The sequence below is a fragment of the Pseudonaja textilis genome, chromosome 8 (assembly GCF_049901715.1).
Source record: "Pseudonaja textilis isolate UNSWEBS1 chromosome 8, rPseTex1.2, whole genome shotgun sequence".
Classification (NCBI taxonomy): Eukaryota; Metazoa; Chordata; class Lepidosauria; order Squamata; family Elapidae; genus Pseudonaja; species Pseudonaja textilis.
In genome coordinates, this window is record NC_141997.1 from 1,477,159 (window position 1) to 1,504,377 (window position 27,219).

The following is a 27,219-nucleotide window of genomic DNA, read 5'->3' on the forward strand; positions in this document are numbered from 1 at the left end:
GGCTGCAGTCTCTGACTCATTCTCTTCTTCATCAGTTTCTTTCTGTTCCTCCTCCACTGAGGTTGAAGCCTAACTTTGGGTGTATGATCACATTGAATTGGATCTTTGGGAACCCAATTCCTCCCATCTCCCTGGCTAGTGAGGGAAGCTGTCTATCTGGCCTTCTCTCCTTATTCACCAGGTTAGGTTGATTACATTGTCCATCCCTAACTTCTAACATTAGGGCTTTCATTTCTTCCCTAAAGGTCTGCTTTCTGAGTCCTGCTGCTATTGGAGTAAAGCTGGTTTCTGCTTCCAACCTTCTTCTCTTAGGAGAAGGTTCCCAACTCTCACTGAATTACTGGAAGCTTCACTGTATCTCTGATGAACACACATTCTCTCTTAGACAAAGAGTTGGTTGAATCCACTGCTCATCAGCTCCCTTTGGTGTCGCACCCAGGCATCATTTTCCTGTTGCTTTGCTGAAGCGCAGGAATTTCCATTCCTCTCCACCTCCCTTTCGGCCCTTTCAACTGTTTTTTTTTTTTCAATGGCCTTTTGTCTCCTTAACGCCTCCCTTTCATTTGCTTTGTGAAATGTTTTTTCTTTCTCATCCGTCATTGCAGTTTTACTGGCGGCTTTAAATCCTGTAGAGCCTTGCTCTCTGACTCCTCCTCCAAGCCTGCCTCCATTTCCAAGAATTCAGCTATGTTGTCCCCTTTGTTCTTTGTGCATACAACCTGCCTGCCCTGAAGTTCTGCTGCCGTGGTCTGGAGATTTGTGATCACCTGAAAGTATGCTCAGCTGCAACTGAGTAGTGACTCAAGCCCCAGATGGGCTTTACAGGGTCTCCCTTTAGAGAGAGTATGCTTAGCTGTAACTGAGCTGTAACTTAGCTGTAAATGGACTCTGCTACTGTTAGGGATCCCTTCCTTGAAGCAATGGCTCTGGCTGGCTTCAGGATGGCTGAGAACTCAGCGCCTGCTTGTTTGGGGACATGGCGACTTTCTTCTAAGCACTCCCCCCTGCAGCCTCAGGATGGCTGACCACCTATCTGCCTTTCCCCTGGGCCCCTCTGCATGGCTGCTATGCCTCAGACTGGCCAAAAGCCCACCCGCTCACTTGATGCTTTGGATTCTCTGTCCTGTACAACTTCACTATTTAAAACAACTGATTACTTACTGAATGATAAATAAAGCTCCTCGTGACCATGTCCCTCCCCTCCTTGTTCTATATAAAAGATATTTGTGACCAATTCTTTGAAGAATTGTTGGTGTCTTTTAAACTCTGGATTTCTAGATTTACTTTTTCATATGCATGGTATACATTTTCTGTATTCTTTCTATGATGACCTGTATTTGGATCAATAAATTATTTATGGTAGAAAGTACTACCGGTAGTAGGAACATTTTGTGGATAAATCTGATAACAGTAGTTTCTAAAAAATATTCATTTATTTCACAGTCATTTTAGCATCCCTGTAGTTATCACATTGCATTGTGACAAAACCATCAAAGAGTCTTCTATAATAGCAAATAGGAAGTGTATACTATACTCTCAAGGCCCAGCTCTGCAGCAAAAGCATATCCTAAAACATCTTGGGCTTCAAATAGCTGAAATCTGTTTGACAACTTTTTTTTTCTTTCAAATTTTTTTTTTATTTTTATTTCTTTAAATATATCTTTAGGTGAACAGTATGGTTCCAGGCTTTTTACATTTTAAGTCAAACATGACCATAATCACAGATATAGCTGTCAGCTTTGGAATTGTTATTAAAAGCTGCCACACAGCTGCGGAGGATTGGAGGGGGCTGATGTTGTTTGAGTAGCTCTCAGTAGACAAAATAGATTCTGTAGTATTCAAGGTCATTGTGAATGGCGCAGCAAGAATTGGGGCTGAAGAAGGATTGGTTCACATGATGTACGATGTGGGAAAAAGGGGATGGGTTGTAGGTTGGGTCTTTGTGGGAAGTCTGGGGGGAGAGTTTAGTTTAGTTTAGAAATTCCACAGAAGTACCAAGTTCTATTCTCATAAAAGTACTTTGACATTATGGTTGTCTTGGAGTTACTAACTGGAATGGATAATCTCTGGAACGCTGACACCAGCTTTCTTGTCTAATTTCACATCAATACCAATTACCAATTTCCCTTTTTATATTCTCATACATCACTTTATGTTGTGATTGGAAGGATCGGTCCTGTTGGGAGTTTTGACTCTGATGACTGTTAGATCGTGGATTGACGTCAGAACCAGGAAACATTAATCTGAAGGGCAAGCCAGTTAATTAGCACGTTGCCTTAATGGGTATAAAAGGACACAGCTGAGCTGGTGCCTTTCGCCAGGAACAAAATGACAATTTTGAATGAGGACGTTACAGCAATTAGCTCTCTGTTTGTTTGAATTTCGAAGGGGAGTCCTAACAGTTTCTGCCAGTCATTATCTTGTTATTTCCTTCAGTTTGATTTGATTGTGAAACGGCTGCTTTATGTTTGTTCGTTTGAATTTCCAAGAGGAGACATAACATTATTGTTCCTGGCCAAAACAAACCATCTTTAAAGCAAGATGGATTCAAATCAACTGCAGCGTTTGGTAGAGCAGCAACAACAACAAATTAATCAGCTACTGCAAAGCAATGTGACGCTTCAGAATCAGGTAACACAATTGCTGAATTATGTTTCCAGCTTACCAAGCCCTGCTGCTGTTCCCCCTGCCCCTCCTGAGAGGAAAAGCCCAGTATCCATGCTGGAGAAATTTTCAGGACAAATGGACATGTTTCCGGCATTTCTGGGGCAGTGTCAATTATTTATGTCCTTGAGGCCTGAAAACTTTCCAAATGATCGGGCTAAGACAGGATTTATTCTTAGCCTTTTATCTGGGCAGGCTGCTAATTGGGCTACTCCCTTGTTAGTTCAAGATAGCCCGTTGTTGAATGATTTCCAGGGTTTTCTTCAACAAATGAGAGTGATGTTTGAGAACCCAATTAAGATACAAACTGTGAACAGATGGTTATGGGACATTAATCAGGGGAAACGTTCCCTGCAGGAATACATTGCAGAATTTCGTTTGCTGTGTTTGGACTCTAACTGGAACGAACCGGCTCATATGGCTGCATTCCAGGAAGGCTTGTCTGATGCCATCAAAGATGAGCTGGTCCATGCAGAGAGGGCTTTAACTTTGGATGCATTGATAGTTCAGTGCTTACAAATTGAAGCTCGTTTACAGCAACGTGGACGCAAATGGCTCGGTATGGAACCATCTTCGTTTTCTCATGCACAACCCACGCCACTGAGAGTTTTCCAACCCACGGTTAATGTTGAGGAGCCGATGGAGTTAGGCGCACTCCGCCCTCGCTTAACGGTGCGAGAACGTTCGAGAAGGTTCCAGGAAGGCTTGTGCCTTTATTGCGGGGGTCTGGAACATTTTGTTAATTCCTGAAAACGGAGAGGGACCCGCAGACCCGTACCTGAAACCACTCTTGGCTCATCAGGAAAACAGGGTAGACCTGACCTCAAGGAAACCCTAGGTCGGACACATTTCACATCCCCACCTCAAATTGCTGAAGTAAATCCTGGCCCTCCTCGGCATTTACTTTTGGACACTCGAATTTTTCTACAGTCACAGAAGGAGGGAATTCCCGCTGTTGCGTTGGTGGACTCAGGGGCTACAACCAGCTTTATGGACCGAGCTTTTGCTACACACTATGGGATCCCATTGGTTGCTGTACATCCACCCATTAAGGTGGAAACCGTGGATGGGCGTGAGCTCAAGTCTGGGCCCATTCGTTTCGCCACCAAGCCAGTGCGTATGATCATTGGGGATCATGAGGAGGCGATAAGTTTTTATATCACCTCGAACCTTCATCTCCCTTTGGTGCTCGGAATGTCCTGGTTGCGTTTGCACAATCCGTTGGTGGCTTGGTCGCAGAACGGTATTTCTTTTCCAAGTCTCCAATGTGTAGACCACCTGAGACAATTGGAACGAGCGACGCCTCCATTGGCTGTGGGAGACAGAGTGGGGTTGTCAACGAAACATCGTCAAGTTAATCATCAGACTCGGGGGAAGGGCCCTGCGGTGGGGGATAGTGTTGTGATTGGAAGGATCGGTCCTGTTGGGAGTTTTGACTCTGATGACTGTTAGATCGTGGATTGATGTCAGAACCAGGAAACGTTAATCTGAAGGGCAAGCCAGTTAATTAGCACGTTGCCTTAATGGGTATAAAAGGACACAGCTGAGCTGGTGCCTTTCGCCAGGAACAAAACGACAATTTTGAATGAGGACGTTACAGCAATGAGCTCTCTGTTTGTTTGAATTTCGAAGGGGAGTCCTAACAGTTTCTGCCAGTCGTTATCTTGTTATTTCCTTCAGTTTGATTTGATTGTGAAACGGCTGCTTTATGTTTGTTCGTTTGAATTTCCAAGAGGAGACATAACAACTTTATATCAATCTCTTTATTCTTAATCATTCACTATATTCTTATATTCATCATATTTGCAAGTTTTGTCAAATCATATCATTCCATTAGTTGTTCATATTCATCTTAATTTATATTATCCAATATTTTATCCCCTTTTTAATATTACTTTTGCGCGTGTTATATATATCTATATATTTCATACATACCCTTCCCTCTAACTTCATCACATTTACACAAATTATATTTTCCATCTTATTTTTGTTTAGCCAATTATATAAATTAATAACAATATGATCATTTTTATGCTATGTTCACATACTTCATTACCTTATACAAATAAGTAACAAATTATATAATCCATTAAAATATTATCTTCTCTCTCTCTCTCTCTCTCTCTCTATCTATCTCTCTATCTATCTTTTCTCTATCAGATTCCACATGGTATCTGGGGGCTTTAGTTTCAGAATTCCACAGAAGTACTAAATTCTATTCTAATAAAAGTATTTTGAGATTATGGTTGTCTTGGAGTTACTGTCTGGAATGGATAATCTCTGGAATGATGACACTATTCCATAACACAACTCACACAGCACTCCCAGAAGGGGGAGCAAAATGGGGTTGCTGAACCCTAGGATTTATTCCAGTGATGGAGAAAGCCAAAGAATCAGCCGACACAAAAAGTGAGACAGAAGGAGCTGGGGGGGGCCCTCTGGAGCATTAGCTGAATCCCTCAGCCCCCCCCCCTTCTTGGAGGAGATGTTGCAAGCATTTAGATATGCAGAGGAAAGACATGATTTAGGAGCCAGACCCAGGCATTCTGACTCGTGGGGGAGTTATCAGATGACAATAAATAAACTGCCTGGAGAAAAATCTTTCTTAGGCCCTCTGCACACAGCAAAGGAGACAGACTGGAGGCTTGAGGCCCAAATTGAATTGGAACCCTCTCAAGATGACAACCCACAGATTTATTCTAGGAGCTGATCATTAGCAGAATTACCACAACAATTCCAGCAATTAAAGATTGAAAGTTTTGCCTCAAAGCCACAACCTATCCAGTTAAATTGGAACCTGGCACAACCCATCTCTCTTTCCCCAGTGTTATGAGGGAAAAGGAATTTACTCAGATGCCAGATGGAGAGGCCCAGCGTGACAGCCCACAATGACGAGAGAGGCAAACTACAATAGGTATATTGCAACCTCCAAGTCCTCCTCCCCAACACCCAGAAAGAAATTTACCCCCTGCAGAAAGTACCCCTCAAGGGTGGGGATTTTATCCAGGCCAGGGATGGATCCAGTGCCAATGGATGCCAATGCCAACAATGCCCTGGTCCAAAAGGGAGTCAGCAATCCTTTCCCCACAAAGGGATCTGCACAGACAGCAGACAGCAGCTACTCTCCCTCCACCCATGCAGAGAATAAGGCAACACCCACCCTCCGGATGGCAGTCACCAAATCAACCCCCACTTGGAGCAACCCTGCAGAGGCCCCTCTCCCAGAGAGACACAACCCAGCCAGGCCTCAGAAGACCTTTCCAACCTAGATATATACCTCATCAGGCTCCTTTCATTCCAGCTCAACCTGCAGGTGCCAGGCTGATACCACCTCCACACCCACAACCCAGACCAGACCAGATACAGTTCAAGGCTGTTTTTGATGGGCGCCATGAACATTTTGCTTATTTCTTCACTTGAATCTGGTCCCACATAGACTAATTTAGAGGCCAATACTCAACAGAGAGCAATCTGGTTACTTCAATAACAGAGGGGATAAATGAAGGGGATGCTTCTGACTGGATGGCCCAGTTGCACTACAAACATGCCCCAGAGCTACAAGATGTCAATGGATTTATTTGGTTATTGAGATTCAGTTTTGAAAATCCGGAAAGGGTGGCAGAAAATGAAGACAAATTAATGGAAATGAAACAGGGAAAGTGACCCTTATCAGACTTTATATGGGACTTTAGAAGGGTCATGAGCCACCTCAGGGATTGGCCCAAAGCAATAATCTTACACTATTTTAAAAATGCCATTGATCCAGAAGTAAAGAAAGCCTGTAACATTAGGCGAATACCAGAGACTTTGCAAGCGTGGTATGCCATCACCCTTAAATTAGACTGTGACATCAACCAACAAAAAAGGCCCCTACCTGAAGGCCCGCCTAGGAGAGCTGTGGCCAGATGACCACTGACCAAACCTGCTGAAGCTACGTCCATCTGACCCAACAGGATGATAAGTGGGAAGATGGATTCTGGAAAATCATTATTGGAGTGGGCCCATTGCCCCCCCTTCCTCCCACTAAGGAAACACCACCCGACCTGGGTCCAAAAATGGAAGCAGCAGCCACAGCCTCAAACCTTCTCCCAGGTACTCCTCAAGTACACAGACAACACAGAGACTGGGCTGAAGCATTCAGTGAAGAGGAATGTAATGTTTTACCTCCACATCGAGTCACTGATTGCACCATAGAATTAGAACCCAGGGCAAAACTGCCAAAACCAAAGATGTATTCCATGGCACCAGCTGAAATGACTGAATTGAGGAAATATATTGATAACAATTTGGACAGAGGTTTTATTGAACCTGCCAAATCTTGGTTAGCCACCCCAGTGCTGTTCAAAGAAAAGAAAGATGGCGGGTTGAGATTATGTGTTGATTTTAGTGGCATAAACACCGTGTGCATCAAAAACATGTACCCTCATGTTATTAAACCACCTGTCAAAAGGCAAGGTCTTCACCAAGCTAGATCTGAGAGAGGCTTACTACAGAGTCCATATAAAAGAAGGAGATGAATGGAAAACTGCCTTCAATGCCCTTTGGGTAGTTTCCAATTCTGACATGCTTTTCGGACTCCAAGGCCCCCCCCCTGTATTTATGCAACTCATCAATGAAGTGTTACATCTGCACCTGTACCAGGGGGTCCTCATCTACCTGGATTACATCCTTATATTCAGCGAAGCCATTGAAGAACACATCAAATTGGTCAGACAAGTGCTGAAAAAACTTTTAGCTGCATAGTTATATGTAAAACTATCAAAATGCAAATTCTGCAAGGAGTCGCTGGATTACCTTGGTTACCAAATATCTAACCAGGGAATTGAGATGGATCCTAGGAAAGTGAAAGCCGTGCTAGATTGGCTACCCCCCAAGACATGCAAGCAACTTCAAAGTTTTTTGGGTTTTGCCAATTTCTATAGTCAATTCATTCCTTCTTTTGCTGAGGTTACTCTCCCTTTGACAGAGTTATTAAAAATGGGCTCTTGACCCACCAAACCGAAGCCCAGTCAACCCCTTGCTTGGACAATGGACTGTCAAAAAGCTTTTGAAACCTTAAAACACCCCTTTGCAGCTGAGCCCATTCTCCAGCACCCAGACCCGACCAGACGTTTTATAGTCCAAGCTGATGCTAGTGATGTGGCAGTCGTGGCTGTTCTTCTCCAAAAGGACTCTCAGAGCTGACTGATGCCTTGTGCTTATGTGTCCAAAAAGCTGACAGACACAGAGCAAAGATGGGTGGTTTGGAAGAAAGAAGCATTTGCAGTATGATGGGCTTTGTTGACTTGGAGGCATTTCCAGGAAGGGGTGAAGGAGCCATTTGAGGTATGGATTGATCACAAGAACCTCGAGGCTCTAAAGACACTGTGGAAGCTATCACCTAAACAAGTCCGCTGGGTTCAATATTTCAAGCAGTTCAACTTCAACATGAAATATATCCCCAAAGGGAAAAACATATTGGCAGATGCCCTGTCCAGGAAACCCCAATTTGACAGTCGCCGAGATGAAATAGTGCAGGCTGTAATATCAGAAGCTCAATCAGCAAGCCAAGTAACCACTCGAGGCCAAGCCAACCGTGACCACAGACACCTGAAAGACAAACTGACAACTGAGTTGAAAGCATCCGTATTAACCGATCCCTGGTTTCCAGAGCATCAACCCAAATTGACAATGAATGACGGACTGGCTTGGAAGGAGATCAACTTTATGTACATGCAAATCTAAAATTAATGGTACTGAAGCATAGCCATGACTTGTGGCTGGGGAGGATGACTTCGGGTTCTTAAAAACCCTACATTTAGTCAGTAAATAGTTCTGGTGGCCCAAAATGAAATCTGACGTTGAGGACTATGTGAAAAGCTGCTCAATTTGTGCCACAATGAAATACAGAACTGGAAAAACCCCTGGCCTCCTCCAATAAGTAGCTGAACCAACACAGCCATGGGAAGAAATCGCAATGGACTTTATCGTAGAATTACCTGAGAGTGGAGGGAATACAATCATTTGGATTGTTATAGATTTATTCTATAAGCAGGCCCACTTTACAACCTGTACAGGACTCCCATCTGCAAAAAAAGCTTGCAAAACTGTTCATGAAGCATATCTATGGGCTACATGGAGTACCTCATAATCTGAGATAGAGGGGTACAATTTACCGCTAAGTTCCGGAGGGAGTTTTTAAAATCTATTGGGTCATCCGAAGGATTATCCTCAGCGTTCCATCCAGCATGCAACAGAGCAGCAGAGAGAGCCAACGCCTTGGTGGATCAGATGATATGTAAATTATCAACAAGAAAACTGTGTGGATTTATTACCATTTGCATAGGTTGCTTATAATAATGCAGTACATAGCAGCAAAGGGTTGACTCCATTCCAAATCAACACTGGCATGGAATTTGTTCCTATGCCAGAATTACCTAGAGAACCCCCTACATCCATGTAACAGAATGGATGAACTCATTAAAAAGAGGTTGGGAGGATACGAAAAAAGCTTTGACCAAAGCTGCAAAGGATTACAAAAAACAGGCAGACAAACATAGATCCCTCCAACCACTGTTTAAAGTGGGAGACAAAGTATATTTGTCAACAAAATATCTTAGATTGAAACTCCCTAGTAAGAAGTTGGGCCCAAAATTTTTAGGCCCATTCCCAATAACAAAAGTAATCAATCCAGTCACAGTCCAATTAAGTCTTCCTCGGTTACTGGAGAAAATACACCCAGTGTTCCATAGTAGTTTACTAAAACCAGATATTACATCAACATAAGGCCATTGCCAACTGCTCCCTCTCAGCCTTTAATCTTACAGGGTGAGAAGCATTACAAGGTTAAGAGAATCTGCGATTCCAGATTATAACAAATTATATAATCCATTAAAATATTATCTATCTATCTATCTATCTATCTATCTATCTATCTATCTATCTATCATCTATCTATCTATCTTTTCTCTATCAGATTCCACATGGTATTTCCTTCCCCAAAGTACATATTAATTTCTTATATCTTCCATAGATACTTATATATCTTGATTAATAATCCTATCCTAAGATCTTATTTTCATATCTGTTCCAAATAAGTTGTTAATCCTTATTCTTATTCTGGTTGTTATTTTATATATCTTTAATAATATTTCTATAATAATAAGTTATTAAATAATAAGTTATTAATTCTAAACTCCTGCTCAAAATCTCTATTTCTATATCTATCTATATCTAATCTATCTATCTATCTATCTATCTATCTAATCTATATCTGTTTTCATAGATTTTCACAGGTGCAGGTATGCAGGTTTTGGCATGTTCGGGTCTTTTCCCATGTAAGATTGAGAGTATCTTGGTGACATTTCGACGAGGTCCCACTCACCATCTTCAGGCTGGTGCTTTCAGCTTCTTGCTTGTGAGAGCAAAGGGTGATTGGAGCTGCCGTTTCTCTAAAATACTGGTGGAAAGTGTGCTGTGCTGGCTCTGTTATAAGTGGGCTGATTGGCTGTGTTGTAATTTCTTGATTGGTTGATGAAGTTGATGTTTGCAGATTGGTTGGCTTTTTCATAAGAACCTGTGTGGCTGAGATACTGGCTGTGTGTCCATCAGCCTCCTGTGTTGTAACAACCTGGGTAATGGGCTGTGTGATGACCTTCTGAGTTCTATTATTGTAACATTCTGGGTCTCGTGCTGTAATCTACTGGGTCGTTGGCTGTATTGCAACATCCTGAGGCTTTGTGATGTAATCTCCTGAGTTCCGTGATGTGATATCCTGAGCAGATGGCTGTGATGTAATGTTCTGGGTTTTGGTTTGGCTCTGAGTTTGAGGTCTGGCTACGTGTTTATGGCGTGTGTTAGTTTGCTTAGTTTGGGGGTCGGGGGTGTGGCAGCTGGTGATGCAGCCATGGTCTGGTTTCTGGACGGTGGTTGCCTTTCGTCTATGGAATGGTTTTGGGTTTGAGTCTGGTGAGGGAGATTGGTGGTGGTGTCATGTGTTATTTTGGGTCCGGTGTTGATTTTCGTGGCTGGGACTCATTTGTTGATAAGGGCTAGTTTCCAGATATCTGGTAGGCGGGAGGTATCATTCCATTTATTCATGTTATGGGGGTGTTTCTCTATTTCGATGGCTTCCCTGATTATTCTCTTGTTGAAGTGTTCAGCATTGGAAATTAATTTGGTTCCCTCAAAATTAATTTCATGTCCCGTGGCTTTAAGTTGGTGGAAAAGGGAGGGAGTATTTTCTTCTTTTCTGACTGCATTCTTGTGTTCTGCGATGCGTGCATTTATTCTCCTGTTGGTTTGTCCAATGTATGTAGCTGGGCAATTGTTCCATGGTATTTCATAAACTCCTTGGTTTTCTAGCTGGATCTTGTCCTTGGAGTTTCTTAGGATGTGGGCTATTTTTTGGTCAGTGCCGAAGGCTGTCCTGATATTGTATTTGTGGAGAACTTTGCTGATTTTATCTGTGGTGCCTTTGATGTAGGGGAGGAGGGCAATACCATTGTTCTGTGTCTCATTTTTTTGGGGGGGGGTCTCTCCCTTAGGATTAGGTTGGTAATTGTGTTTCTTTGGAATCCGTTGGAAATTAATACATTAGTGAGGGTGTGTAATTCTGTTCTAAGGTGGTCTTTTTCAGCTAGGCATTTGGTTCTGGAGATGAGGGTCTTGGCTACGGAGTTGATCTGTGCAGGGTGGTGATGGGATTGTGTGTTTAAGTAGCGGTTGGTGTGTGTTTTCTTCTGGTGGATGGTGTGTCCTAGGGAGCCATTGGGTTTTTTGTAAATTAGAATGTCCAGGAAGGGAAGTTGATTGTTGACTTCTGTTTCCATGGTGAATTGTATGGGGTGTAGGCTGTTGGGATACGTGAGGAAGTTTTACAGTTTTTCTTTCCCATGTGGCCAAATTATGAAAGTGTCATCTACATATCTAAGCCATAGTTTGAGTTTGTGTTCGGATTTGTCTAGAGTAGTCAACCTGGTCACTACCACCCACTAGTGAGTGTTCCAGCTTTCATGGTGGGCAGTAGGAGTTTTGTCCCCTATTTTATAAATCACCATTACTGTGGAACCGGTGGGGGGTTAGAAATTTTTTTACTACTAACAAAGATACAAAAGTGGGTGGTACATATAAAAAGGTTGACTACCCCTGGTCTAGAGCATTGGTTTCAAAGTGTTCCATGTATAGGTTAGCGATGATGGGTGAGAGGGGTGATCCCATAGGTGCTCTTTCTATCTGTTTGTATCTTTGTCCATTGTGGATGAAATATGTGTTGGTTAGGCAGTGGTTGGTCAAATCTAGGATGTGCTTAGGGGTTGTATTTGTTTTGGATAGCTGTCAAGGCTTCTTTATTGGGTATTTGGGTGAAGAGGGATATGACATCGAAGCTCACAAGTAGATTGCTGGGTTGTAGGTTTTGTTTCTTTATTGTTTCTATGAAATGGAAAGAGTTTTGTACATGTGAAGTGATGGATTCTGTATAGAGTTGGAGTTGTTTGGCGAGAAATTTGGCAAGATTCTGTAGAGCTGAGCCTATTGAGCTGATTATGAGTCTGAGTGGTGTTCCTTCTCTGTGTATCTTGGGGAGGCCATAGAGCTTAGGGTATCTGGATGATTTTTCTCTGGGGATGATTTTTTTGCTGTATCTCTTCAGTGATGGGGAGGCTTTTATTTTGGATTTGGTGGTTTTTCCCAGGTAGGTGGTGGGGTCTATATTTAGAGGTTTATAAGCGGGGTCTTGGAGTAGGTTGGATAGTTTGGATTGGTAGTCCAATGTGTTCATCATGACTGTGGCGTTGCCTTTGTCTCCTGGGAGAATGATTATGTTGTTGTCTTTCCTCAACTTGGTGAGTGCTTTTTGTTACACCACAAAACCTCAGGATGTTGCAAGACAGCCAACGACCTAGGAGATTACAGCACAAGACCCAGGATGTCACAACAATAGAACTCGGAAGGTCATCACACAGCCCATTACCCAGGTTGTTACAACACAGGAGGCTGATAGACACACAGCCAGTACCTCAGCCACACAGGTTCTTATGAAAAAGCCAACCAATCTGCAAACATCAACTTCATCAACCAATCAAGAAATTACAACACAGCCAATCAGCCCACTTATAACAGAGCCAGCACAGCACACTTTCCACCAGTATTTTAGAGAAACGGCAGCTCCAATCACCCTTTGCTCTCACAAGCAAGAAGCTGAAAGCACCAGCCTGAAGATGGTGAGTGGGACCTCGTCGAAATGTCACCAAGATACTCTCAATCTTACATGGGAAAAGACCCGAACATGCCAAAACCTGCATACCTGCACCTGTGAAAATCTATGAAAACAGATATAGATTAGATAGATAGATAGATAGATAGATAGATAGATAGATAGATAGATAGATAGATAGATTAGATATAGATAGATATAGAAATAGAGATTTTGAGCAGGAGTTTAGAATTAATAACTTATTATTTAATAACTTATTATTATAGAAATATTATTAAAGATATATAAAATAACAACCAGAATAAGAATAAGGATTAACAACTTATTTGGAACAGATATGAAAATAAGATCTTAGGATAGGATTATTAATCAAGATATATAAGTATCTATGGAAGATATAAGAAATTAATATGTACTTTGGGGAAGGAAATACCATGTGGAATCTGATAGAGAAAAGATAGATAGATAGATGATAGATAGATAGATAGATAGATAGATAGATAGATAGATAATATTTTAATGGATTATATAATTTGTTATAATCTGGAATCGCAGATTCTCTTAACCTTGTAATGCTTCTCACCCTGTAAGATTAAAGGCTGAGAGGGAGCAGTTGGCAATGGCCTTATGTTGATGTAATATCTGGTTTTAGTAAACTACTATGGAACACTGGGTGTATTTTCTCCAGTAACCGAGGAAGACTTAATTGGACTGTGACTGGATTGATTACTTTTGTTATTGGGAATGGGCCTAAAAATTTTGGGCCCAACTTCTTTACTAGGGAGTTTCAATCTAAGATATTTTGTTGACAAATATACTTTGTCTCCCACTTTAAACAGTGGTTGGAGGGATCTATGTTTGTCTGCCTGTTTTTTGTAATCCTTTGCAGCTTTGGTCAAAGCTTTTTTCGTATCCTCCCAACCTCTTTTTAATGAGTTCATCCATTCTGTTACATGGATGTAGGGGGTTCTCTAGGTAATTCTGGCATAGGAACAAATTCCATGCCAGTGTTGATTTGGAATGGAGTCAACCCTTTGCTGCTATGTACTGCATTATTATAAGCAACCTATGCAAATGGTAATAAATCCACACAGTTTTCTTGTTGATAATTTACATATCATCTGATCCACCAAGGCGTTGGCTCTCTCTGCTGCTCTGTTGCAAACATCAACTTCATCAACCAATCAAGAAATTACAACACAGCCAAACAGCCCGGTTACAACAGAGCCAGCACACCACACTTCCCCACCAGAATTTATAGAGAGACCGCAGCTCTGATCACGCTTTGCTCGCAAAAGCATGAAGCTGAAAGCACCAGCCTGAAGATGGTGAGTGGGACCTCATTGAAATGTCACCAAGATACTCTCAATCTTACACGGGAAAAGACCCAAACACGCCAAATCCTGCACATCTCTATCTCTATCTATACCTACCTACCTACCTATCTACACACACACACACACACACACACACACACACACACACATATATATATACGTGGGAAAATACCCGAGCAAAGCTGAATGCCATACATGTAAGTACCCGCGAAAACTTAAGAAAACATATATATATATGTTATGACTCCCCTTCAAAATTCAAATGAACAAAACAGAAAGAAGCCGTTTCACAATTAAATCAAACGGAAAGAAGTCTTACAAGATAACGGCTGGCAGAAACCACAGCATAAATCTTTACTCTGTCCGGCAAACCAGTCCTGGCAATAAATCTCCAGTCTCAGAGCTCCTTGCTGTAACGTCCTCACTCAAATAGTCACTTTGTTCCTGGCAAAATGTACTAGCCCAGCTGTGTCCTTTTATACTCATTGAGGCAACGTGCTAATTTACTGACTTGCTCTTCTCATTCGCTCCAGCTGATTTTGCCTTCTCAACCGTCTTCTATTTTTTACATTTAACCACAAATTTTCCAAGTTCTCATCTCCACTAGAAGACTCTCTCAAAACTTCCCTGTCAGCCATTCCCGGCTGTTGATCAGATAAGGAACCAGAGGATGTCAAAGGTCCTGACAATTCTAATACATCAGGTCTGTCATCCTTTGTCACGTCCATCTCCTCATCCTGGTTATCAGTCCAATCACTAAGCCAGGCCGGCTCATATTTTTCTGCGATGACCTCCTCACTTGAACTCATATCAATCACAGGAGCTGAATCCAAGCCCGGAGCCACAACATACATACATACATACATACATACATACATACATACATACATACATATATATATATATATAGAATACCCCTCCATGTGGAATCTCCATCACTTCCATTTTTAACCATCATCTCTCTTTACTATGTTAATTCGTCTCTTCTTAGCTTGCTTTCCATTCTCTATCATTTTTTGGCCCTTTGTCTTAGTTGTTCCTCCTTTCTCTATTATTTTCTGCTGTTTTTTTCCCCAGTTATCAGTTTTTGTCCCCACCCTCTCCTGATCTTCTTTCTTTCCTTTCCTTTTGTAATTTCCTTTCCTTTTGTTTAACCTTCAAAGTATTCTCCCCTTTATTTATTACATCAATTATTAACATCTTAGATTTAATTTCCTTTTTGTTGTTTTGTGCTATTTGTTGTTTCCTTTGCTCTATTTCACTGGTTTCTCTTTTGTCTAACTCCTCCCCCTTCTGTATTCTTTCTTCTTCTGTTGTTTGCATCACCATTTCTAGATTTTCCTTTGTGCTCTGTATTTTAATACATAAGTCCAAAATTCTGTTCAATACTTCATTCGCAGTTTGAAGTTCCAACCTTACTTCTTTCCATATTTCACTCATCTTTATTTTACTTATTGTATGCAATTATTCAATTGTCCTGTAGTTTTTATTTTATTTGGACCAGCATCTTTCTTTAATTTTTAAAGTCAATGTCCTCAAGTCTTTATTTCCCAATTTAATCAGTCTATTCCTTTTCAAACCCCCCCCCCCAAATAACTGATAGTTCCAGGGATAACATCTTCATATATTCCTTTGATGTTTGGTTTTGATATTTCAACTTTCTGGGGTCTTATTATAATACAGTTTCTTCTTTTCCTTTTAAATTCACACTTTAAGTTGTTAGCTTGAAGGGATTTGCAGGATTTTTCTTTTATCAAGAGTGGCATTCTTAGTCCAGTTTTCACTTTTCGCACTTTTCCCCATTTGTTTACACTTTTATTAGCTTTGCCAATGTTCCAAATATTAGCTATTAATTCTTTTTAAAATAATCAATTTCAGCATTTTAAATAATGCCTTTTTCAAATCCTGTCCAATCACCAGTTCCAATTTTATGTTCTTTTTTGTAAAGGTTTTCTATCTGAATTGTTTACTTTCCATTTAATTTTTTTTCTTTTCCCAAAATGTAACTTCCTTGCATTTCCCAGTTTTTCTCTCACTTTCCAATCGCAGATAGCACAATTCTTTATGAGAGTTCTTTTCTATTTGTTTTCTCAGGGTTACCTTAAAGTTCAATGTATTATCACCCAGTCCACACACCATTCACTGCTTCTCCACTCTAGTTTTCTAGACTGCCTCCCGTCTTCATGGTAGCCATTTTAGGCTACCACTGCAACTCATCTTTGCAGGGGTTTTCCTTACCAGGGAGCAGAGATGCAGCTCCCCTCGACCTGCTCTTTCTTCACCAACCCTACAGGGTGGTTCTGGTCCCGATTAGGACCCTCCAACAAGGAGAGCTTGGAGCGAAGCTGTGAACAATTGTGGACTCTGCTCCAACTACGACGGAAATGCAACCAGAAGTCCTGTTTGACAACTTTAATACTGTACTATATGTCCAAAATTTAGTCTGTCTTCCCTCCCCCACTTCTAATTAGATCTGGAGTACATTTTTCTTTTATAGAAATGAATAAACCTTTTTTCCTTTTATTGGAAGTCTCATCATTTTTCAGCCAATTAAGGACAAAGGCAATATAACAGTGACAATGATAAATGAAAAATATTAGCCTGTTGCCATCTACCTGCAGTTAATAGCTGCTATTTCCTTTGCACTGCAGATCCCAAGAATGTATTATTTGCTTGAGCAGTATCTAAAAGTAGAGATCTGTGAGCAAGCCTAGGTGTCATAGTTCTCCATCCTAAGGCATCAATGATGTCCTTCTCCCGCAACCCCATAATAGGATTTTATATATTATAAGCCAATTGATAAAAATGGGATTGCCAACATGATTGCCATCATCCAATGACGAATACGGCATAAAAAGAAGAGGTCAATAGAAGTGGAGGTGAAGGATTTTTTGTATTTTTAAAAATGTTTTTAAAAAGTAATTTTAGATGTTTTTGTATCTTTAGATGGCTTTTAGATGCAAAAAGAAAACAGAAAACTTTACAATGTTTTAAAATTATTGTCACTTCCAACTTAGTTTCTATCTACCACTGACTGACCTGTGCCTGTATCCAATCAAAGCAAGCACAAACTCAGTTCAGTTAACAAAAACATAACTTGAGATGTATTAAATAACAACTGACAAAAAAGCAGGAAAGAATAAGGAAAAAGAAATAGAGACATACTTCATCATCTAATAAGCATTTGCATTTTTATCTTCCAAAAGACAGAATTTTGCAAAGAAACAATAGTGTAATTAGTACTGACAGTCACAGAGGGAGTGGCTTTCGGTTGTTGCACCTTTTATCCACAAATCAGTAGCAAACTAGAAATGGAAAGTAAGACACAAGGAGAGCCATCTTTATTCTGCACCATTAACAAAACTATTTAGTGGATATATCCACTACCATACGAATGTATTCAACTACATAGAGCTAATTGTTATACTATGTGTGCTTAATTCTTTGTACAAAATCTGAAAACATTTATCTGCTTCATATAAACTCCACTGCATGATTTACTTCAGAGTATGCAAACTGGGGGAATTGTATTTAACAGATGCACTTGCTATTTTAAAGGACTTTTCTTTCATTGTTGCTCTTTATCAGGATAATGTAGCCCTTGAAACTTTTCCCTATAAAATATTGTCTATCCCCAATGTAAAAATAACAAACTAACCCTTCTGAACTCAGAGGCTGAAAATTATCTGTTATATATAGTAACAGGAATTATCAGAAATTCTGTGGCTATGAGGTACAGTAGATTGAAAATCAGAAAAATGTAGGATGTAGAGTTTTGTCCCTTTCTATGATGGGTCACCTCTTTTTGTTAAGATGTGTTGATTGTCTTGGAACCAGCGGTCTGCTAGCAGTTTGGTTTTTAGTTTCATAGTTAAGTTGTCGTCCCCCGGATGTGTTTTAGCACAAAGTTGAATTGGTTGAAGTATTGAGCCCAGCGGACTTGTTTGGGTGATAGTTTTTGCGGGGTCCTAAGGGCTTCCAGATTTTTATGGTTGGTCCAGACTTCAAATGGCCTCTGCCTTCCTTCCAGCAAATGGTGCTAGATTTGCAGTGCCCATCTCACTGCAAAAGACTCTTTTTCCCATGCAGTCCATCATCTCTCTGTGTCCATGAGCTTGCGGGAGGTGTAGGCGCAGGGCTGTAGGCTTCCTTGGTTGTTTTTTTGGAGTAACCTGCTCCCACTGCCATGTCACTGGTGTCTGCCTGAACGATGAAGGGTTCGGGGTCAGGATGTTTCAATACCAGTTCTTTTGCAAACAGTTCTTTCAGTGTTTCAAATGATTTTTGGCAGATTAGGTCCCACTGTAGGGGTTGCCTCAGGTGGGGTTTTGTTCCTGGACTCTCTGTTTTTAGGAGGTCCATCATGGGTTTGGCAATCCTCATGAAGGAGGGGATGAATTGTTGGTAGAAGTTTGCAAACCCCAAGAAGCTTTGTAGCTGTCTGTGGATGCGAGGGGGCTGCCAGCTGGGTCCATCTCTATGCCCTCATTGGAGACTTGGTAGCCTAGGTAGTCCAACTGTGCATGGTGAAATTCACATTTTGACAGCTTGACATAGAGGTTTGTCCAGTACCTCGGAGACTAGGGGTATGTGGTCATCCATCATCTCAGTATAGATGAGAATGTTGCCCAAGACAAGACAAGAACCCCCTTATAGAGATGTTTGTATAGCATTGCATTTATTAACTGCATGAACACCGCCAGGGCCCCTGTAGTCTGAAAGGCATGGTTTTGAATTGGAAGCTCCCTAGGGGCAGTTGAATACTGTTTTCCATTCATCTCCCTCCCTGATGCAGATTCAATAGTATGCTTCTCTGAAAGTTAATTTGGTAAAGACCTTCCCTTTGGCCAGGTAGGATAGCATGTCCTTCATGAGTGGGAGGCGATATAGATAGTGTACACACAGTTCATTGATAGCCCTAAAGTCTACGCATACTCTCATAGTCCCACTTTTTTTTTCTTTGAACAGTACTGGGGCTCTGACCCATGGCTTGGCTGGCTCAATGTTGTTGCTAGGTTTTTGTCTATATATTTGCACATTTCTTGCATTTCCCAGGGTGTCATGGTATACATTTTGAGTTTTGATAGTTTTGTCCCAGGAATGATTTCTATGGCGCAGTCTCATGATGGGGAGGTAGGATGTCATACTCAGTCTTGCTAAATACTTCAGCAAGGTCCTCTTGGGATCTGTCCGGCCTCTGGGGTTCTGTCGAAGGTGGCTGCCAGTTGTTCTGGTGAACCCTCTGGGAGGGTTCCCTGCATGGACAGTGCTTCTATTTGATGGTGAGGAAGAGGTTGAGGTCCCTTTACTATCCTCAGTCTGTACCTGTCCCCCGCCACCAGATGGTCGGGTCCCACTTGTCTAGCCAGAAAAGTCCTAGTAGGACTGCATCTGTCATTTTGGGAGCCACTACAAATCGAATTGTTTCCCAGTGATCCGCTAGCTCTAGTCTCACTGATTCGGTTAAGTGAGTGGCATAGGCTCCTCCCAGCAGGGCACCATCGACTTGTTTGAACCAGATTGGGTGGGCCAGCTTTTCTGCTCTGATCCCATTACAGGATCGTGGTTAGGTTGATCAGGCACCTGGTGCAGCCTGAATCCATTAGGGCTTGAAAAGTCACCTGAATTCCTGTTTTTGTGGCTGTGAGCTGCATTGGGAAGATGAAAGGGGGAACCAGTCCACTCACCATTGGGTCGTTTTTGCCCTTGTCCTCGCTGTCATAAGAATCTAGTGACTGGTCATCATTGTCTGGGGTCCCCCCCCCCCCCTTTGGCTTGGTGTAGAGGGACCTCTGCAGCCTGAAGGCCCTTCTGGGATACATTGGTGGCACACCTGGGCCCTCATTCTGATCATGCCCTGGGTGGTGGTTTTGACCTTGGTTTCAAATCTGGGGTTGCGCACGCCGCTGCCATGTGCCCTACCACCCCCCACATCGATAGCATTTAATTGGGCTCCGTAAGAGGGTTGGTTTGGGGGCAGATCATGGGGCTGTGGTGTCCCATCAGCTTGGTGGTCTCTGGTCTGGTTGCCCTCTGTCTCTGGTTCCCGGCAGCTTCCTCATGTTTCTAGCGCATAATACACCATCAACTTTTATGGCTACTTGGAACCACTCAGAGAGTCAGTTTGGGATGTCCCAATAGGTGGTTACTTTGCTAATTTGTTTGTTGAGACTTGTTCTAAAAAAATGAACCAGCATCACTCAGGCAAAAGGGTAGCTTCCCACTTATTATTCTTTATTACACATAATTCATTATTATTCCACTATTATTCACTTTTGGTAAATATTAGACTTTCAATCACAGGGTACTATGTTTAAGTGACACATACCAGGCAAATACACATGAAGTATATTTTCCTGTTACATTTATCGTAAATTAAGATATTAGTTACTGTTCGATAAAATCTGGATCTTACAATTAATTGGCATAATAAACAGAACAGATGAAAAATTCAGTTATAATTTTTCCAATGATGTCTAACAATTAAAACAAATATCAATTGGTGAAGACTATTTAGTTCTTGGGCACTCTATCTACCTGACCTGGAATGGGTACCCAATAACTTTATCTACAGATACCATACATTATTGGAAAAGGAAAATAATTTAGTGCACCAAATATTGTCCTATCATTTTGTTGAGTAAAACCAAAATGTGTTAATCTACAACTTAATTATATAGATGGATAATATTCTTTAACTTCATAAGGAATTCAGTTTGAACAAGGAGAAAGTAGCTGAAGAAACATCTGCAGTTTCTTTTGTGGTACTGATTTCAAAGTGGATGCTTACTGAATCCCTGCTCTGTGAGATGAAAAGGCTGTGCTATGAGGTCTCCATAAGAGGTTAAATCATTAAACTATCCATTTAATATTAACCAAATGTACATTAATATTAACCAAGTGTAAATATGGAAAAAGGAGAGTGGTGGTGGAGAAAGATAACTGAACAGATCTGGCCATGGAGGAAATCAGTGAGACTATGTAGGGAGTTTTATTTATTACAGACTACCTTCAATAATACTTGGGGGCTGCATTTCATCGAACGGAATTAGTTGGAAATAATTAGATCCGGAACAAATTTACTTTAAAACCATTATCAGTTTTTCTATGTCCCCTGAAAAAAACAAGAAAATAAACAGGTTATCCAGTTTAAATGCAAAGTCCGTAAGCGTTCGTTAGATTCATCAATCTTTGTGAAAATAAATAACCGGTGGTTCCGCGAAATGCTTTGCGGAATTGGGCCACATTCGGCTTATCTTGACAGCTCTAAAACGCAGGCTGGCTCAGAATTTCTGGTTCTACCTTAAATAAACTGCCATCATCACACACACACACACACGCACAGTTCTTGTTCCCAAACGCGCCGTCTCTTCGGAGCTCTTCAATTGTTGTTTGCAGGTTCAATAGGTGGAGCCGAGGCTGTGCGGGTTCCGCCTAGTCTAGCTCTCTGCAGCTTCCCCCATCTCTCCCGTAGCTGGCTCACGATTGCCGCCCTCGCTGTGTTGCTAGTCGCTCTTGGCCTCATCGGTGGGTTCATTTTGCGTTAGATTGCCGCATTTTTCTTTTCCTGCCTCTGGAGTCATTGAATCAAAGATATAGGACGATGAGAGAACAATCCAAAGGGTAAGTTTAATGTTTACATTTCCTGAATAAATAACCCGTCAAGTGGTAAAAGTCATTAGACAAGCAAGGCAGTTAAAGCTTAATTAAACTTCTGTCCGCGTCTTTATTTAGGGAATTTAATTTACAACTTGAAACTCCTTCCTGCCAGTTGTTTTTCGCTGATTCTTGGTGGAAGTGTGCTTATTGACTGGCACACGCCCCTTTCATTTATGGCTGTGTACCATAGAGATTAAAGGTACACAGGTTTCTCCCAATGCAGGAGCACCAGGATTATTTAAAAAAAAATTCTTATCCCTACTTCGTGTGTGTGTGTGTGTTTATGTATATGGATAGTAATTTTCCCGAGCCCAATCCGAATTGTTACATCTCTGCCATCCTATGGATTTTATTTTCTTAAAAGCCTTACATTTTTTAACGTTGCCTTTTGTAAATTGCCTTTTTCAATCGTGTGACATGTATTGTGTATCTCCATGCGTAAAATAATCCCCGCCCCCAACTCCGGGAAACCATCCTGTTCAATCTCATTTGTGCAAAGACCCTGGAAGAAAAAAACCCCATAATATGCCTTTCATTCACTATGGAAAGATCAAATTTCTGCTTGATTTCTTTGGGGAATAGGAACTGACATTTAATTCAGTGCATTCTTTCTCTGCAATGTGCTTTCCTTGTCTTGATCAATGTGGTCTAGTTAGAACATGCTGGCTGTATAGGAATGAATGAAACAATGCATTGCAATTTGGAAGAGCTGAGCAGGGAATTGGAAGACAGGAAGCAAGTTGGTATCAAATGTTTGTGAAATGTGCCATTGGAGAAAGCAGTTAGCCTCAAGAAGGAAAACTTTTGTACAAAATCAGACAATTGATTTTTAGATGTATCTTGAAGATTATTTTTGGCACTCATTCCCCCAGCAAAGAAGAAAAGTATCAATGCCACTTGTGGATGTATTATTTTTTTATGAATATTCTTGTTCTATTAAAAAAGAATGGTAGAGTAGAGCAAATAATGAATTCAAATGTATGGAGTCAAATACATTTCATATTGGTATTTCCATTTCCATTTTGGGCATTTTAAAGTGCAGGCTATTGTGTACGAGACAGTGTTTTAATATAGCACTTTTCTATATACTGCTGTTCTAACTCTTAGTTGAGAAAAGAACCTTTTTTATGTATTTTTTTCTGAAAGTAAAAAATAATTTATTGATACATTGTACAGGTAATATTAAGACTTGAGAAGGCTGTTCTGCATAAGTTGGTTGGCTCATTCTCAGGTATAACTGGTTGCAGATATTATTATATGATTTTGAGTTTGGTAGCAGCTTTAAAGCTTTAAAAAGCAAATGGATAAGTGGGCAAGTAACAGCTGGACGTATTGGCTCCCAGTTATTCTCAGAGTGCATAAAATAAAATTTTGCACAACAAAAGAAATGCAGAAATAATTACCATATTATAAGCAGCTGATAGTTGCTCTCCTCTGATTCTATTTGATACTAGTGTAATAACTTTTAAAATGTATTCTGATCTATTGTTAGAATTCTGGGAATCCTAGATAAAGCTTACTCCAAAAATTAAAATTAAATAATTTCAGTGTATAAATGTGTAGTCCTTCTCAAGTGCAAAAACCGGCTTTCTCCATTACCGGTACTACTCCATTTTCTCCAGAAATACAGTGGCTATATACAGAAAAGCAGATTTTCAGTTTCTGTTTCCAGAATAAACTATTAAGGTCTCTTTAGTACAGGCTTTCTAAATACTTTGGATACCATTTATTCTAGTTTTCTGTTCACTTCAAGCCTTTAAATTAACTTCTCAATATCTCAATTTCAATTTTTTTATTTATTTTGGGATGGTATGAATTTTATGTTGCATAATTTTTGTTTATGATTGTGAAAGACTTGTTTTTAAATGGTTTTCTGCTTATTATAACACTGCATGAAGTTCTCTTTATGTTAATATATATTCCTGCTTAATTTGCACAAGTAACAATATAACAAACAGTTGTAGTAGCTCTATAGTTTGAATCACTTTCATGATGTATTCTAAAATTATTCCTTAATTTTTAATTATTATTAGATAGGTTTTATTGGTTGCCCTCTCACAGTTATTCCTTATTTGCAGTTTTATGTGTTGAATTTTACTGCCCTTTTATATACATGGCTTTGGGAGTGGAGGACACAATTTACTCCAAGGTTATGCAAATAAAATATAATCTAGAGGGTGAATTTGTTGTGGCTTGCTTATTTTTCAATTTCATTGTCAGCTTCTTAGAAGAAAGGTGCGTTTATAGATTAATAGTTTATTTTGAAGATTGATCTTGGGTTAATGTATTTTAAAGCAAATTGTAATAAAGAATGTGTAGTAAACTAAATTGAAACGGTATAATAGCATTCAATTAAAAAGAAAACACTAAGAATGTATTTAATATTTGCACAATTATAAAATGTTTGATTTATAAAAGACCTATGTGTAATTTCTCTATAGAAATAATTACTAATGTATTTTGACACAATCCTTTTTTGTTTGTTTGCTTTAAATTGTGCCTTTATCAACTGAAATGAGGTCATCTTGCAGAGTGAAAATTGTGAGTGCCAATAAAATTTAAAGTGATACATCTCCTGGGTAGTTGATAATAAATTATATTATATTATGAATCTAGAATATTCAGCATTTAGAATTAAAGCACACCCCTGGTGTTATATGAACATTCATTCCATGATAGATACAGGTATGCATTCTTTTTCCAGACACCTGAAAATGACACTAAACTGTTTCATTGAGAATAATGCTCTGTGAAATTATGTTTTTCTCTGATTTTATATAAGAATACTGATTTTGGTTAGTCAAGATGGCCAGTTGGTAATTAGGAGTGAAAGAAGAATCTTCATCTACCACAATTTTTCTGGACATGTTGATGATTACTTTATATGCTACGTGTCAACAGTTACCCAGATTGTTTTATCTGCAAGTGAAAGGAGATGCTTTTCCTTTTCATTTAAGTGTTTTGGTTAAGTGCAGAAAATTGTAAACAGAATGTACTTTTTCTTAAACCAAACCACTTGTCTATTTAACTCTACACTGAAGTATGTTAAACTAAGACAAAAAAAGGCATTTTCCTACTGTTGGATAAAGGGAAAGATGTGATCTGATTATATATATCACAGCTTACATTTTGTAATTCTCAATTTGCTTCGGAAAATTAGAGCATATTGGTGGTTTTCCTAAAGTGGAGATGGATTTTTTTTTCAATACAAAAAAAAAAAGATTTATTTTTGGGTCTAGTACACAGGATAAGGACAAACTGAAGTGTATTTCCTGGTGGAAACAAGGTGGCCTTTGTGTGTTTTTCACAATTTGATTTAAGGATTAGTTTCTCCTGTATGTTGTCAGCTTGGGTGGTTAGGCCTGGGACAACATGTGCTGCTTTGAAGCAGAATGGACTGGCTTTGGATGGGGAAACAGGCAGGCGAGGGCTCAGTGGGTACCGTTGAAGCTCTCCCTGAGCCAAAATGCACCGTCAGTGCTTGGGAAGAGCCAACTGGGTCTGCCCGGTTCAGAACTTCTTCCCTGTCGACTTCATTTTCTTGATATAATACTCATTGCAGCCGTTGGTCAACCCGGCAAAGAGGAACAGGTAGCCTTCAAAGCTGATTTTGCCATCCCAGCATTCCTGCAGGTTCTTCATGATCCGGTCGATGGCCATGGGATCCTTCTGGTTCTCCATATACCCCGGGACCTCTTTTTCCTTCAGCATCCGGAGGTCCTCCTTGGTTAGGTAGTTTTTGTTGCTGGCAAATTTGTGGAAGGTGAACATGACAGTCTCCATGGTGTGCTCCAGCTGGGAGGGCATCTTGGCAGGGATCTCGAGGCTGACCAAGTCCAGGGACAGAACAGCCTGGAGTGATGGCTGACAGAGGCAGAAGTGAGGCTGGCTGGCCACTGCCTCTGCAACTCTTGCTAGGCTGGGCTGGGCTAGGCTGGGCCGGGCCGGGGCAGAGAAGCCGGACTCACATCTCAGATGCGCGGCAGAAACCGATGTCTTGGAGATGCGCCAGAGCCACATCTAACTGGGCATCGGACCCCTCAAGTAGACACTCTTTCCTGACCCAAGGGGCTTGAGCTTGGGTGGGCTACTGAGTCTTAAGTTACAAATGATTAAAACTAATTTCTCATTTTAATTTTTAAGTGAATGTACATCTTGTAAAAAATATCCTAATGTAGATCTTGTAAAAATCTCAGGGGTCTCCCTTCCAAATGCTGGGCTTGCTCCATTGGGAAATTCCCTTCTTCTTCTTCTTTTTTAAATATTTTTTTATTTTTATAACAACAAAAACAAACAAATAAAACCTTTCTGTTCATCAGTGTGTCAGTTGGGTACACATTTCTTTGTGCACATTATCATACATATTTTACTTATATATGTTAATAATCATATAAAGTGGAGATGAATTGGTTTATTGAACAAACACAATTTTCTTCCATTATCCTTTCACTTTTTTTCTAATAATTTATCCTTTCAATTCCTGTGCTTCAAAATACAGAAATCAGGTCAATTAAATATTAATTTATTAAAATATTTTTCAAAACTATTTGCATACCTAATGTGTGCCCTTTTAAACAGCTCAATAAACAAAAGCCGTAAGATTTTTGAAAGATCATTTAAAATCTGTATGTATACTAAGTAGTGTCCTTCAGAAGCATCACTATCCAAGTTGGTTGTGTGAGAAAAAATACCTCTCAGGAATGCCATACTTGGAAATAAGCTACATAGTTCATTTATTTAAATTTTCTGTCTTCAAATTTATAGTTTATCTGGAGTAATTTATGAACTTTACCAATTTTTTGCACCATATAACTTATTTAAAATTGTTCATAACATTTTATAGTATAATGTTATATTTAATGTTGAGAACCTATGTTATGCGGGGAATATAGTAATAATGATCCATTGCACTATTAACATTGAACATAATTTATCATGGTAGCTCTTTATGAGAACTGATAGATTTCTTTGATCCAAAGCTTTATATAGACCTGCTGCTCTTTTCTAAAAGATGCTATTGTATTTTTACATGTGATTAAACTTTTTAGGAATTGCTGAGTTGACATTTTGTTACATATACTATTTGCAGATAGTCCTTATTCAAACTAACAATTGCCTTTGGAAAATGGTAAAGAAGCTTATGAAGAAAAATCTCAGTAAAAGTGTTTAAGTAGCACTTTTCTTTATATTGTTGATAATTGACTAAGTCAAAAATGTCCAGAAAGAAGAAACATTTTTTAGCTTGCAGAATAAAACTGCAATCTTTTTATGCTCTGAGTATAGAGTAAAATCTATTCTTTCCAGTTACAGTTAAACTTCATGTTTATAAGATCTTCAGAAAACATTCCTTAAACTTTAGTATGG

General features: G+C 40.1%; 1 protein-coding gene and 1 pseudogene across 7 annotated transcripts in view; one reads left to right on the forward strand and one right to left on the reverse strand.

The window, feature by feature from the left end:
* The window catches only part of DMD (dystrophin), a 1,342,375-nt gene that overhangs the window by 1,185,288 nt on the left and 129,868 nt on the right, over window positions 1-27,219 (forward strand). The gene's annotated exons all lie outside the window — the stretch shown is intronic.
* LOC113446413 (protein S100-A10 pseudogene) lies at window positions 25,098-25,681 on the reverse strand (annotated as a pseudogene).